This window comes from Scyliorhinus canicula, chromosome 30, assembly GCF_902713615.1.
Source record: "Scyliorhinus canicula chromosome 30, sScyCan1.1, whole genome shotgun sequence".
Classification (NCBI taxonomy): Eukaryota; Metazoa; Chordata; class Chondrichthyes; order Carcharhiniformes; family Scyliorhinidae; genus Scyliorhinus; species Scyliorhinus canicula.
Window position 1 is genome coordinate 3,804,563 of NC_052175.1, and position 15,728 is coordinate 3,820,290.

The window sequence follows — 15,728 nt, forward strand, 5'->3', positions numbered from 1 at the left end:
AAATTTCACAATTCAAATGGATAAATACTGACAGACGATTGCTATTTTCTGGAATACTCTGAAGTCACGATCGGAGCAGATTCAATAGTAAGTTTCACAATGGAAGAGGATTAATACTGACAGAGGATTGTTATAATCTGAAGACACGATAGGGGTTGATTCAATCGTAAATTTTACAATGGAACTGGATAAATACTGACAGAGGATTATTGGAGTCAATTACACTGCCCGACCATGGAAGCAGATTCAACAGTAAATTTCACAATCGAGCATGATGAACACTGACGAGATTGTTATAATCTAGAATACAATTTCCGAAAAAAACCATAACACCACAGGACGAGAATTAGGCCACTCGGCCCACTGAATCTGCTGCGCCATTCTCTAACTCCTGATCCCCTTATTAACCAAGAACCTATCTGTCTCTGTCTTAAATACACTCAGTGATTTGGCCTCCACTGCCTTCTGCTGCAAAGAGTTCCACAGATTTACAACCTTCTGTCTGACGAAATTTCTCCTCATCTCTGTTTTAAAGGATCATCATTTTAGCCTGCGATAGTATCCTCTGGTTCATATTATTCTGGCAAGTGGAACCTCTCCACGTCCAGTCTATCCCGGCCTCGCAGTATCCTGTAACTTTAAATAAGATGGCCCTTATCCTTCTAAAATTCAATGAATACAGTAACAGAGTCCTCAAACGTTCCTCATACGACAAGTGCTTCATTCCAGGAATCATTCTTGTGAATTTCCTCTGTCCCCTATCCAAGGCCAGCACATCTTTCCTCAGATACACGCCCCAAAATTGCACACAATACTCCAAATGGAGTCTGAGCACAAACTTTTGAGCTTCAAATACACCTCCCTGGTCTTGTACTTTAGTCCTTTTGACATGAATGCGAACATTGTATTTGCCTTCATACCTGCCGACTGAACCTGCACGTTAACCTTAAGAAAATCTTGAACCAGGGCACCCAAGTCCCTTTGCGCCACTCATTTCCTCAGCACTTCCCCATTCAGAAAATAGTCTGTGCCACCATTCCACCTTCCAAAGTGCATACTTCTCCACATTATATTTAATTTGCCACTTCATTGCCCAATCTCCTAACTTGTACAATTCCTTCTGCAGCCCGCCTTCTTCCACAATACTATCTATCCCTCTACAGATCTTTGCATTATTTGCAATGTCAGCAACAGTGCCTTCAGTTCCATCTTCCAGATCATTCATGTATATTGTGAAAAGTTGTGGTCCCAGCACAGACCCCTGCGGCACACCCTGGTCAAAGGTTGCCATGCTGAAAAATACCCCTTGATCCCCACTCTGACTTCTGCCAAACACCCAGTCCACTGTCCGTGCCACGATCTTACCCTTCACAACATGGGCACTTAACCTATCTATCCTATTTAACAGTCTCCTATGCGGCACCTTGTTAAAGGCCTGCTGGAAATCTAAGTAAATCACGTCCACTAGTTCCCCTTTGCCTAACTTCCTTGTTACTTCCCGAAAGACCTCCAGCACATTTGTCAGACATGACCTCCCCTGAACGAAGCCGTGATGACTCAGTCCAACTTTATCACGCTATTCCAAGTACTGCACGACCTCATCTTGAATAATTGAAGTTGCGCCAAGTAGCCTATAATTTCCCGTCTTCTGACTCCACCCCATGAGACTGCTGCTCCTGCGTGCAGGACGGCAGTGTTACAAACCGATGATACTGCTATTTCTGCCGTACAGGACGACAGTGTTACAAATGGACGGTACTGCTGTTCCGGCAGACAGGAATGCAGTGTTACTGGGAGGGTTTAAACTAATGTGGCAGGGGGATGGGAACCGATGCAGGAAGTTGGAAGGTAGTAAAAAGGGACAGAAGCAAAAGGAAGTAATGGGGAAAGTGTAAGTCAGTGAAGCCTGATGGAACCATCAATTCACCAGACACTGTTTCCGATGTTAATTTAGGCTTTAATCGACTTACTTCAGAGCCAACCTGTTACCTGTCGACGAACTCGTAATGAACTCAGGCTGACTCTGGACACGGGTATTTATACAGCAGCACTAGGGGGAGGAGTCGTGGGCGGAGCCAAGGGTGGAGCCCAGTACAAGTTCCTGAGTGCTCAAAGCGCTACTCCCCCAAGTGGTAGTGGTGGTGGTGGTCTAGTCTATAATGTCAGTCTATCCGGCGGTCGAATTATCCGCTGAGATCTGCAGAGCACCGGGGTTGCAGACTCTTGCGGGGGCTGGATGGGTGTAGTGTGCTGAGGTACGATGGGGGACTCCAGGGAGGATTGCATCCCAGCTTCATACTCTCCTGGTTCGACTGGGGACTGGGGGCGCTGGGGGCTGGCCGGCGTGGGGGCGCGGAACTGGTGGAGCGAGCTCGTGGGCTCGGGAGCACAAGGGGGCAGCAGCATGGGGTGTAGGGTGAGAGGTCCTTCTGTGGATGTAGAGGGGGCGCTGTATCCGGCGGGTGCCAGATCCCGGAGGGAAACAGAGTCCTGACGGCAGTCAGGGAACTCGACAAATGCGTACTGGGGGTTGGAGTGGAGCAGGCGCACCTTCTCAACATGGGGGTCGGTTTTGTGCGCCCTGACGTGTTTCCTCAGGAGTACGGGGCCCCGCGTCCTCAGCCATGCCGGAAGTGAGACCCCCGTGGTAGTGCCCCTGGAAATAATGAAGAGCCTCTCGTGAGGTGTCTGGTTGGTCGCCATACACAAAAAGGGACCTAACAGCGTGGAGCGCGCCTGGGAGGAATTCCTGCCACTGGGAGACTTGGAGCTTTCTAGACCGGAGGGTCAATAGGACGGTCTTCCTGACCGTCGCGTTCTCCCTTTCCACCTGCCCGTTCCCCCTGGGGTTGTAGCTGGTTGTCCTGCTCGAGGCAATGCCCTTTTCAAGCAGGTACTGACCCAGCTCGTCTCTCATGAAGGACGAACCCCGGTCGCTGTGCACGTAGCTGGGGAAACCAAACAGGGTGAAGATGCTATGCAGGGCCTAATGACTGTGTGGGAGGTCATGTCGGGGCACGGGATAGCGAATGGGAAAAGGGAGAACTCGTCAACGACGTTTAAGAAGTAAACGCTCTTGTTTGTTGAGGGGAGTGGCCCTTTGAAATCAATCAGGAGGCGTTCAAAGGGCCTAGAAGCCTTGAACAGGTGGGCCCTGTCTGGTCTATAGAAGTGCGGTTTGCACTCCGCACAGATCGGGCAGTCCCTGGTGATCGCCTTTACCTCCTAGTTGGAGAAAGGCATGTTTCGGGCCCTGATGTAGTGGGCGAGCCGGGTGACCCCCGGGTGGCAGAGGTCATTGATGACTTTTAAATGGTCGATCTGCGCGCTGGCGCTTGTCCCGCGGGATAGGGCATCCGGATGCTCGTTGAGCTTCCCGGGTCGATATTTGATATCGTAATTGTGGGTAGAGAGTTCGATCCTCCACCTCAGAATTTTATCATTTTTTATTTTGCCCCTTTGCGAGTTGTCGAACATGAAGGAAACCGATCTTTGGTCGGTGATGAGGGTAAACCTCCTACCTGCGAGGTAGTGCCTCCAGTGACGGATAGCCTCAACAATGGCTTGTGCTTCATTTTCGACTGAAGAGTGTCGGAGTTCTGAAGTGGAGAGGGTACGGGAGAAACATGCCACTGGTCTCCCTGCCTGATTTAACGTGGCTGCAAGAGCTACCTCTGAGGCGTCGCTCTCTACCTGGAATGGTGTGGATTCATCCACCGCCCGGATGGCCACTTTGGCGATATCCCCCTTGATGCCATCGAAGGCCTGGCGTGTCTCGGCTGACAGGGGGAATCGTGTGGTCCTATAGAGTGGGCAGGCATTTCCCGCATATTGAGGGACCCACTGGGCGTAGTTGGAATAAAATCACAAGCACCGTTTGAGGGCCTTGGGACGATGATGGGGAGGGAGTTCTAAGAGGGGGAACATACGGTCCGGGTCGGGGCCCAGGACTCCGTTTTCCACGACACAGCGGAGGATGACTAGTCTGGATGTGCGGAAAGCGCATTTCTAATTGTTGTACGTGAGGTTCGTTTTCTGTGCCGTCTGGAGAAAACGGTGGAGGTTGGCGTCGTGGTCCTGCTGGTCATAGCCACGGATGGTGACATTGTCCAAGTACGGAAACGTCGCCCGCAGCCCGTACTGGCCTACCATTCGGTCCATTGCGCGTTGGAAAACCGAGACCCCATTAGTGACGCCGAATGGGACCTGGAAGAAATAGAAGAGGCGGCCATCGGCCTCGAATGCCGTGTAGTGGCGGTCCTCTGGGCGGATTGGGAGCTGGTGGTATGCAGACTTCAGATCCACCGTGGAAAAGAGCCGGTACTGGGCGTTCTGGTTTACCATATCTGCAATCCTGGGGAGGGGATATGCGTCGAGCAGCATAAACCTATTTATAGTCTGACTATATTCGACCACCATACGGAATTTTTCACTGGTCTTACCGAACACAACATGAGCTCTCCAGGGACAATTGCCGGCCTCTATAACCCCCTCACTGAGTAGCTTTCGGACCTCTGCTCTGATAAATACCCTATCATGCAGGCTATACCGCCTGCTACGAGTGGCTACGGGTTTACAGTCCTTAGTGAGATTGGCAAAGACAGGGGGGGTGGCGGAATTTGCAGCATCGCAAGGCTGAAGATCGTGAGTGCGGGCAGGCGTCCTCCGAAGCTGAGGGTGAGGCTCTTGAGGTTGCATTGGAAGTCTAGGCCTAATAAGAGTGGCGCGCAAAGTTCGGGCAAAACGTAGAGTTTGAATTTCGAGTAACAGAGCCTCGGATTGTGAGTGTCGTGGCGGTGCCCCCCTGGATCTGCACGGAGTGGGAGCCTGAAGCGAGCGCAATAGTTTGCTGTGCGGGGAAAACGGGGAGAGAACAGCGTCTTACCAGGTCTGGCTGTATGAAGATCTCTGTGCTCCCGGAGTGGAAGGGGCATGGCGTTTTGTACCCGTTGATTTGGACATCTGCCATCGAGTTTCAGAGATTCTTTGGTCGTGATTGGTCCAGTGTGACCGCGCTGAGTTGCGGGTAATCGGCGTCTCGATCAGCTGTGCTGGAGTGGCCCCGTGATGACTGCCCTCTGAGTTCATATTCTATATTAGAATTCCTCCGCTGAGTTCTGCGAGCACAGAGATGCCAATCGGCCCATGGATCGCAAGTGGCGGGCGGCGAGGAAGATAGCGTCCAAAATGGCGGCCCCCATGAGTCGCACGTGGCGGGCGGCGAGGAACATGGAGTCCAAGATGGCGGCCCCCATGAGTCGCACGTGGCCGGCCGCGTGGTGGAGGTTTTTACAAGATGGCAGCCCTAATGGATCGCACGTGGCTGGAAGGGGCGGAGTCGGGCACAGGCCGCAGCGTTTCGGGCCCCGCGGGGCAGCGAGTGAGGGGACCGATTACTGCGAGTCGCTCGGGAGTTAAAAGCTGGGGCCCTCTTTGCGAGGCACACTCTTGTATAATGCCCTTTTCGCCTGCAGCTGCTGCAGCTCGCATTGCGGGCCGGGCAGTCCTGCCGCGGGTGCTGATTCTGGCCGCTGAAATGGCAGGCTGGAGCAGCAGAGTGGCTGGCTGGAGCAGCATAGCGGCTGGCTGGGGCAGAATGGTGGCTGGGCGGCCGCGAAGCACAGGCCTGGGAGAGTCGCTGGTTGGGGGCCCATGATTGGATCGCTTGGTCCGCGGGGAACGAGTTAAAGCTGCGGAAGGAGACATCCATCGTGGTAGCAGCTTCCACAGACGTTTGGAGTATTACGTACAGTTCTGGTCGCCTCATTCGAGGAAGGACGTGGAAGCTTTGGAACGGGTGCAGAGGAGATTTACCAGGATGTTGCCTGATATGGAGGGAAAATCTTATGAGGAAAGGCTGATGGACTTGAGGTTTTTTCGTTAGAGAGGAGAAAGTTAAGTGGTGACTTAATAGAGGCATATAAAATGATCAGAAGGTTAGATAGGGTGGACAGTGAGAGCCTTCTCCCGCGGATGGAGGTGGCTAGCACGAGGGGACACAGCCTTAAGTTGAGGGGTAATAGATATATGACAGACGTCAGAGGTAGGTTTTTTATGCAAAGTGTAGTGAGGCCGTGGAATGCCCTATCTGCAACAGTCGTGAACACGCCAACATTGAGGGCATTTAAAAGTTTATTGGATAAGCATATGGATGATAATGGCATAGTGTAGGTTAGATGGCCTTTAGTTTTTGACTTCCCACGTCGGTACAACATCGTGAGCCGAAGGGCCTGTACTGCGCTGTATCATTCTATGTTTTATGTTCTATGTTCTACGTCCTGGGTCCCCTTTTCCAGCAGTCGTTGACGCACATAGTTATACCTGAGGCCCGCTACAAAAACATCGCACACCGGCAATTCCCTGTGTTCAGCCGCGGCAACCACTTGGTAATTACAGTCATTGGACAAATTATTAAGTTCTCTTAGGAATTCGGCGAGTCATTCCGTAGGCCACTAACGGCGAGTCGTGAAGATATGGTGAGCGTAAACTTCATTGATGGGCCTTACATACATTTTTTCGAGAACTGCTAGCGCCGCAGTATATGAACTGGCCGAGTTTAGTTGCGTCGAGATTCTGTGGCACACCCTCGCGTGCAGTAGATTTAGCTTCTGATCCTCTGTAGTTTTGGCTGTGCTTGCTTCGGCCAGGTAGGCCTTGAAGGACCGGATCCAGTGGGAGAAGATTTCTTTAGCCTCTGCATCCTGCGGGTTGAGTTCCAGGCGGCCGGGTTTGAGGGCCGATTCCATAATCGATCTTTACTGTTCTTATGTCGATTAAATTGATGGAACCATCAATTCACCAGACACATGTTTCCGATGTGAATGTAGGCTTTAATCGACTTTCTTCAGAGCTAGCCTGTTACCTGTCGATGAACTCGTAGTGAACTCAGGCTGACTCTGGACACGAGTATTTATACAGCTGCACTATGGGGAGGAGTCGTAGGTGGAGCCAAGGGTGGAGCCCAGTACGAGTTCCTGAGTTCTCCCAGCGCTACTCCCCCTAGTTGTAGGATAGCGCTACTGCGCTTACAAAGACTGTGTGAACTAACATATATACATCTATATTACATTCACCACAAAGTCATAGGCAAAAATCAAAAAGGCCGACAGTACAATGCACAGTGACTGAGGGGAACTCAGTGAAGACACCCAGTCATACAAAAATGAATAAAACGGGAAGTAAAACATTAATGGTAAGCGACGCGACAGGTTGTTTAATTAAGATATGGGTTCAACAGCAAGGAAAATTAGGAGAAAAGATAAGAGGAAATATAACTTATGAGAGGTTACTGATCGAGGTGTTAAGATTCAAAACAATGGTAAAAAAAACTAAAATAAGTGTACTTTACCTGAATGCTCCTAGTATTCGGAATAAGGTAAATGTGTTGATGGCGCAAATCATTGTGAATGACTATGATTTCCTGGCCATTACTGAAACATGGTTAAAGGATTACTGGGAGTTAAATATCCGAGGGCGTCAAACTATTCGGAAGGGCAGAGTGAATGGTAAAGGAGGTGGTGCATCTCTGTTATTTAAGGATGACATCCGTACAATAGTAAGGGATGACATTGGTGCTATGGCGGATAAGGTTGGATCCATTTGGGTGGAAATCAGGAATAGTAAGACGAAAACGTAACTGATAGGAGTAGTCTATAGGCCACCAAGTAGGAACATTATGTTGGGGCAGGCAATAAGCAAAGAAATAACGGATGTATGGAAAAAGGGTACAGCGGTCATCATGGGGATTTTAATCCACATATCGAAAGGGGAAATGTTGGAAAATCTAAGCAAGTCTGGCAGCATTTATAGAGAAAGACAAGGGCTAACGTTTCGAGCCGGTTGACTCATTGTTAAAGCTGCTTTGACAAAGAGTTTTCGGATACGAAACGTTAGCTCTTCTCTCTCCCGACAGATACTGTCAGACTTGCTGAGATTTTCCAGCATTTCCCCTTTCGTTTCAGATTCCAGCATCCGAAGTAATTTGCTTTAATCTACATGCCGATTAGTTTAACCAGGTCGGACAAGGCAGCCATGAGGAGGAGTTTATAGATTGTATCCGCGATAGTTTCCTAGAACAGTATGTAATGGAACCTAAGAGGGTACAAGCGGTCCTAGATCTTGCCCTGTGTAATGAGACAGGCATGATTCATGATCTCATAGTTAGGGAACCTCTCGGAAGGAGCGATCACAATATGGCGGAATTTGAAATACAGATGGAGGGTGAGAAAGTCTAATCAAATACCCGCATTTTGTGCTTAAACAAGGGAGATTACAATGGGATGAGAGAACAACTAGCAACGTAGACTGGGAGCAAAGTATTTATGGTGGAACAGATGAGAAACTGTGGAGAGCATTCCAAGCGATTTTTCACAGTGCTCAGCAAAGGTTTATACCGACAAAAATGAAGGACGGTAGAAAGAGTGAAAATCGTCCGTGGATATCGAAGGAAATAGCGGAGATTAGCAAATTGAAGGAAAAAGCAGACAAAGTGGCAAAGATTAGTTGGAGACTAGAGGACTGGGAAATATTTAGAGGGCAACAGAAAGCGACTAAAAAAGCTATAAAGAAGAGTGAAATAGATTATGAGAGCAAACCTGCTCAGAATATAAATACAGATAGTAAAGGTTTCAACAAATATATAAAACATAAATGAGTGGCTCAGGTAAATATTGGTCCGTTCGAGGATGAGAAGGGAGTTTTAATAATGGGAGATGAGGAAATAGCGGAGGAACTGAGCAGGTTTCGTCGGTCGGTCTTCACAGTGGAAGACACAAATAACATGCCACTGACTGTTAGAAATGATGCTATGACAGGTGAGGACGTTGAGAGGATTATTATCACTAAGGACGTAGTGATGGGCAAGCTAATGGGGCTAAAGGTAGACAGGTCTCCTGGCCCTGATGGAATACATCACAGCGTGACAAAATAGATGGCTGGGGAAATTGCAAATGCACCAGTGATAATTTAGCAAAATTCGAATGACTGGGGTTGTCCCAGCGGATTGGAAATCAGCAAAAGTGACACGACTGTTTAAAAAAGGAGGCAGGAAGAAAGCGGATAATTAGAGGCCAGTGAGCTTAACTTCGGTAGTCGGGAAGATGCTGGAATCCATCATCAATCAATAAATAACCAGGCATTTGGAGAGAAATTGTCCGTTGGGCAGACGCAGCCTGGGTTCATAAAAGGCACGTCGTGTCTAACTAATTGAGTGGAACTTTTTATAGACATTACCAGTGCGGTAGATAACGGGGAGCCAATGGATGTAGGATATCTGGATTTCCAGAAAGCCTTTGACAAGCTGCCACACAAAAGGTTGCTGCATGAGGTAAAGATGCAATTCATTAATGTTAAGTTAGTAGCATGGATAGAGGATTGGTTAATTAATAGAAAGCAAAGAGTGGAAATTAATGGACGTTTCTCTGGGTGGCAACCAGTAGCTAGAGATGTCCCTCAGGGATCAGTGTTGGTCCCATAATTGTTCACAATTTACATAGATGATTTGGAATTGGGGACCAAGGGCAATGTGTCCAAGTTTGCAGACGACACAAAGATGATTGGGAAACCATAAAGTGCACAGGATACTGGAAGTCTGCAGAGGGATTTGGACAGGTTAAGTGAATGGGCTAGGGTCTGGCAGATGGAATACAATGTTGACAAATGTGAGGTTATCCATTTGGCAGGAATAACAGCAAACGGGACTATTGTTTAAATGGTAAAATATTAAAACAAGCTGCTTTGCAGAGAGACTTGGGTGTGCTGCTGCATGAGCCCTAAAAATGTGGTTTACAGGTGCAACAGGTGATTAAGAAGGCAAATGGAATTATGTCCTTCATTGCCAGAGGGATGGAGTTTAAGACTAGGGAGGTTATGCTACAATTGTGCAAGGTGTTAGTGAGGCAACACCTGGAGTATTGTGTTCAGTTTTGGTCTCCTTACTTCCGAAAGGATGTACTGGCACTGGAGATTGTGCAGAGGAGATTCACTAGGTTCATCCCAGATCTGAAGTGGTTGGATTACGGGAAGAGGTTGAGTAGACTGACCTTACTCTTTGGAATTTAGAAGGATGAGGGGGATCTAACAGAAACATATAAAATTATGAAGGGAGAGATAGGATTGATGCGGGCAGGTTATAACATAGAACATAGAACATTACAGCGCAGTACCGGCCCTTCGGCCGTGGGTGTTGCGCCGACCCGCGAAACCATCTGAAGCCTTTCTGACCTATACTATTCCATTTTCATCCATATGTCTATCCAGTGACCACTTAAATGCCCTTCAATTTGGCGAGTCTACTACTGTTGCAGGCAGGTCGTTCCACACCCCTACTACTCTCTGAGTGAAGAAACTGCCTCTGACATCTGTCCTATATCTATCACCCCTCAATTTAAAGCTATGTCCCCTCGTGCTGGACATCACCATCCGAGGAAAAAGGCTCTCATTGTCCACCCTATCTAATCCTCTGATCACCTTGTATGCCTCAATTAAGTCACCTCTTAACCTTCTTCACTCTAACGAAAACAGCCTCAAGTCCTTCAGCCTTTCCTCATATGATCTTCCCTCCATACCAGGCAACATTCTTGTAAATCTCCTCTGTGCCATTTCCAATGCTTCCACATCCTTCCTATAATGTGGCGACCAGAACTGCACACAATACACCAAATGCGGCGGCACCAGAGTTTTGTACAACTGTCCATGGCTCCGAAACTCAATTCCTCTACCAATAAAAGCGAAAACACCGTACGGCTTCTTTACAACCCTCTCAACCTGGGTGGCAACTTTCAGGGATCTATGGACATTGACGCCGAGATCTCTCTGCTCCTCTGCACTGCCAAGAATCTTACTATTCGCCCAGTACTCTCTCTGCCTTTCTGTTATTCCTTCTAAAATGAACCACCTCACACTTTTCTGCATTAAACTCCATTTGCCACCTGTCAGCCCAGCTCTGCAGCATATCTATGTCCCCCTGTCACTTGTAACATCCTTCTGCACTGTCCACAACTCCACCGACTTTAGTGTCATCTGCAAATTTACTCGCCAATCCTTCTACGCCCTCCTCCAGGTCATTTACAAAAATGACAAACAGCAACGGCACCAAAACATAAGAACATAAGAACATGATAACTAGGAGCAGGAGTAGGTCATCTGGCCTCTCGAGCCTGCTCCGCCATTTAATTAGATCATGGCTGATCTTTTGTGGACTCAGCTCCACTTTCCGGCCCGAACACCATAACACTTAATCCCTTTATTCTTCAAAAAACTATCTATCGTTACCTTAAAAACATGTAACGAAGGAGCCTCAACTGCTTCACTGGGCAAGGAATTCCATAGATTCACAACCTTTTGGGTGAAGAAGTTCCTCCTAAACTCAGTCCTAATCTACTTGCCCTTATTTTGAGGTTATGTCCCCTAGTTCTGCTGTCACCCGCCAGTGGAAACAACCTGCCCGAATCTATCCTATCTATTCTGTTCATAATTTTAAATGTTTCTATAAGATCCCCCCTCATCCTTCTAAATTCCAACGAGTACAGTCCCAGTCTACTCAACCTCTCCTCATAATCCAACCCCTTCAGCTCTGGGATTAACCTAGTGAATCTCCTCTGCACACCCTCCAGCGCCAGTACGTCCTTTCTCAAGTAAGGAGACCAAAACTGAACACAATACTCCAGGTGTGGCCGCACTAACACCTTATACAATTGCAACATAACCTCCCTAGTCTTAAACTCCATCCCTCTAGCAATGAAGGACAAAATTCCATTTGCCTTCTTAATCACCTGTTGCACTTGTAAACCAACCTTATGTGACTCATGCACTAGCACACCCAAGTCTCTCTGAACAGCGGCATGCTTTAATATTTTATCGTTTTAATAATAATCCCGTTTGCTGTTATTCCTACCAAAATGGATAACCTCACATTTGTCAACATTGTATTCCATCTGCCAGACCCTAGCCCATTCACTTAATCTATCCAAATCCCTCTGCAGACATCCAGTATCCTCTGCACTTTTCGCTTTACCACTCATCTTATTGTCATCTGCAACCTTGGACACATTGCCGTTGGTCCCCAACTCCAAATCATCTATGTAAATTCTGAACAATTGAAGGCCCAACACGGATCCCTGAGGGACACCATAAGCTACTGATTGCCAACCAGAGAAACACCCATTTATCCCAACTCTTTGCTTTCTATTAATTAACCAATCCTCTGTCCATGCTACTATTTACCCTTAATGCCAAGCATCTTTATCTAATGCAGCTACCTTTTGTGTGGCACCTTGTCAAAGGCGAGATCCTTGTGGCACAGCACTAGTAACTGGACACCAGTCAGAGCATTTCCCATCAACCACCACTCTTTGTCTTCGATCAGCTAGCCAATTTCTGATCCAAACTGCTAAATCACCCTGAATCCCCTGCCTCTGTATTTTCTGCAATAGCCTACCGTGGGGAACCTTATCAAACGCTTTACTGAAATCCATATACAACACATCAACTGCTTTACCCTCATCCACCTGTTTGGTCACCTTCTCGAAGAACTCAATGAGGTTGGTGAGGCACGACCTACCCTTCACAAAACCATGTTGACTATCTCTAATCAAATTATTCCTTTGCAGATGATTATACATCATATCTCGTGTAAACCTTTCCAATACTTTTCCCACATCAGAAGTAAGGCTCACTGACCTATAGTTACCGGAGTTATTTCTACTCCCCTTCTTTTGCAAGGGGACAACATTTGCTATCCTCCAGTCCTCTGGCACTATTCCTGTAGACAAAGATGACTTATACATCAAAGCCAAAGGCTCAGCAATCTCCTGCCAAAGATATCTCATGACCTCGCATGGCTCTTCTTAGCTGTCTTTAGAGCCTTCCTAGCTAAATTTTAACTCACCAGCGACCCAACTGAACCATCACGCCTCATCTTCACATCAGCTTCTTTCTTCCTCATGACGTGATTCAACTGCTTTCGTAACCCATGGTTCCCTCACTCGACCACTTCCTCCCTGCCTAACAGGTACATACTTAACATGGACACGCAGTAGCTGTTCCTTGAACATGCTCCACATTTCCATTGTGTCCATCCCCTGCAGTTTTCCTCTCCAGGCGATGCATCCTAAATCTTGCCTCATCGCATTATAATTGCCTTTCCCCCAGCAATAACTCTTGCCCTGCGGTTTGTACCTATCCCTTTCCATCGCTAAAGAAAACGTAATCGAATTGTGGGCACTATCACCAAAATGCTCACCTACCTCCAAATCTAACACCTGTCCTGGTTCATTACCCAGTACCAAATCCAATATGGCCTCGCCTCTTGTTGGCCTATCTACATACTGCGTCAGGAAACCCTCCTGCACACATTGGACAAAAACGGATCCATCTAAAGTACTCGAACTATATTGCTTCCAGTCAATATTTGGAAAGTTAAAGTCCCCCATATCAACTACCCTGTTATTTTCGCTCATATCCAGAATCATCTTTGCAATCCTTTCCTCTAAAACTCTGGAACTTTTCGGAGGCCTATAGAAAAGCCCTAACAGGGTGACCTCTCCTTTCCTGTTTCTTAACTCAGCCCATTCTACCTCAGTATTCGAGTCCTCATCAAATGTCCTCTCAGCCACCGTAATTCTGTCCTTGACGAACAATGCCACCCCTCCCCCTCTCTTGCCACCTTCTCTGAACTTACTGAAATATCTAAACCCCGGCACCTGCAACCACCATTCTTCGCCCTGTTCTATCCATGTCTCCGAAATGGCCACAACATCGAAGTCCCAGGTACTAACCCATGCCGCAAGCTCACCCACCTTATTCCGGATGCTCCTGGCATTGAAGTAGATGCACCTTCCTTCCTGCCGGTGCACTCCTGCAACTTTGAGACCTTAATCATGACCTCACTACTCTCAGCTTCTTGTGTACTGGAGCTACAATTCCGGTTCCTAATCCCCTTCTGAACTAGTTTAAACCCTCCCGAAGAGCATTAGAAAACCTCCCCCCAAGGCTATTAGTACCCAGCTGGTCCAGGAGTAGACCATCCCGTTTGTATAGGTCCCAGCAACCCCAGAATGAGCCCCAATTGTCCAGGAATCAGAAACTCTCCCTCCTGCACCATCCCTCCAGCCACGTGTTCAACTGCTCTCTCTCCCTATTCCTCGACTCGCTAGAACGTGGCACGGGATAACACCCCGGAGATAATACCTGCTTGTTCGAGCTCTGTTTCCACCCTAGCTCCCTGAATACCTGCCTAACATCCCTATCCCTTTCCTACAATGTCGTTGGTACATATGTGAAATGAAATGAATTAAAATCGCTTATTGTCACGAGTAGGCTTCATGAAGTTACTGTGAAAAGCCCCTAGTCGCCACATTCCGGCGCCTGTCCGGGGAGGCTGGTACGGAAATCGAACCTTGCTGCTGGCCTGCTTGGTCTGCTTTAAAAGCCAGCGATTTAGCCTTGTGAGCCAAACCAACCCCTGGTATGTGGACCACGACTTGGGGCTGCTCCCCCTCCCCCTTCAGGACCCCGAAGACACAATCTGTGACATCGCGGATCCTGGCACCTGGGAGGCACCACACCAACTGCGAGTCTCTCTCGTTCCCACAGAATCTCCTATCTATCTATCCCCCTAACTATGGAGTCTCCAATGACTAATGTTCTACTCCTTTCCCCTTCCCATCTGAGCAACAGGGACAGACTCTGTGCTAGAGACCTGTACCCCATGACGGACCCCTGTTAAATCGTCCCCCAACTGTATCCAAAGCGGTATACCTGGGACTAAGGGGAACGACCACAAGGGATCCCTGTTACTGACGGCTTACCCTCGAGCCCCTCTCACCGTCACCACATCTATCTTTATTCTTTGGCGTAACTACCTCCCTGAAGCTTCTATCTATGACCCCTCTGCCTCCCGAATGATCCGAAGTGCACCCAACTCCAGCTCCAGTTCCCTAACACGGTTTTTGTGGAGCAGGAGTTTGGGTGACTTCCCACAGGAAATCCGAGGAAAAAGACTCTCACTGTCCACCCTATCTAACCCTCTGACTAGCTTATATGTCTCTATTAAGTCACCTCTCTGCCTTCTCCTCTCTAAAGAAAACAACTTTTTTGTTTGCACTGGAGTATTGAGCTTGTGGCATTTGAGTGCTACAGTGAGAGTTTGGTAACTGAGGGAGTTAGGTGAGGAGGGAGTAAGGTGCTCCTTACATTTCATTTCCTGTATTTATCAAAGAGCGTCAAGGGAGCCACGAGTTTAGAGTACAGCTGACTCGATGCAGAGTCGGAGGGCGAGGCCCAGTTCGTCCATGGGGCAGCTAATTCTGTAAAGTAAGATGGGATGGAGCCTAGGGCAGTTTGCATCCTCCTCCCTGTAGGATGTGGGTGGTGAGGGAAACCACTGGTGTCCCCGCTGACTATACCTGCGGGAAGTGCACCCAACTCCAGCTCCTCAGAGACCGTGTTAAGGTACTGGAGCTGGAGCTGGATGAACTTCGGATCATCCGGGAGGCAGAGGGCGGTTATCGAGAAGGAGTTACAGGAGGTAGCCACACCAAAGGTACTGGACAAGAGTAGATGGGTTACAGTCAGGGGAAAGAAAACTAACAGGCAGACAGTGCAGGGATCGCTCTTGGCCGTTCCCCTTCAAAACAAGTATACCGTTTTGGATGCTGTTGGGGTGGATGACCTACCGGGGGAAGGCCCCAGCGGCCAGGTCTCTGGCACTAAGTCTGGCACTGGGGCTC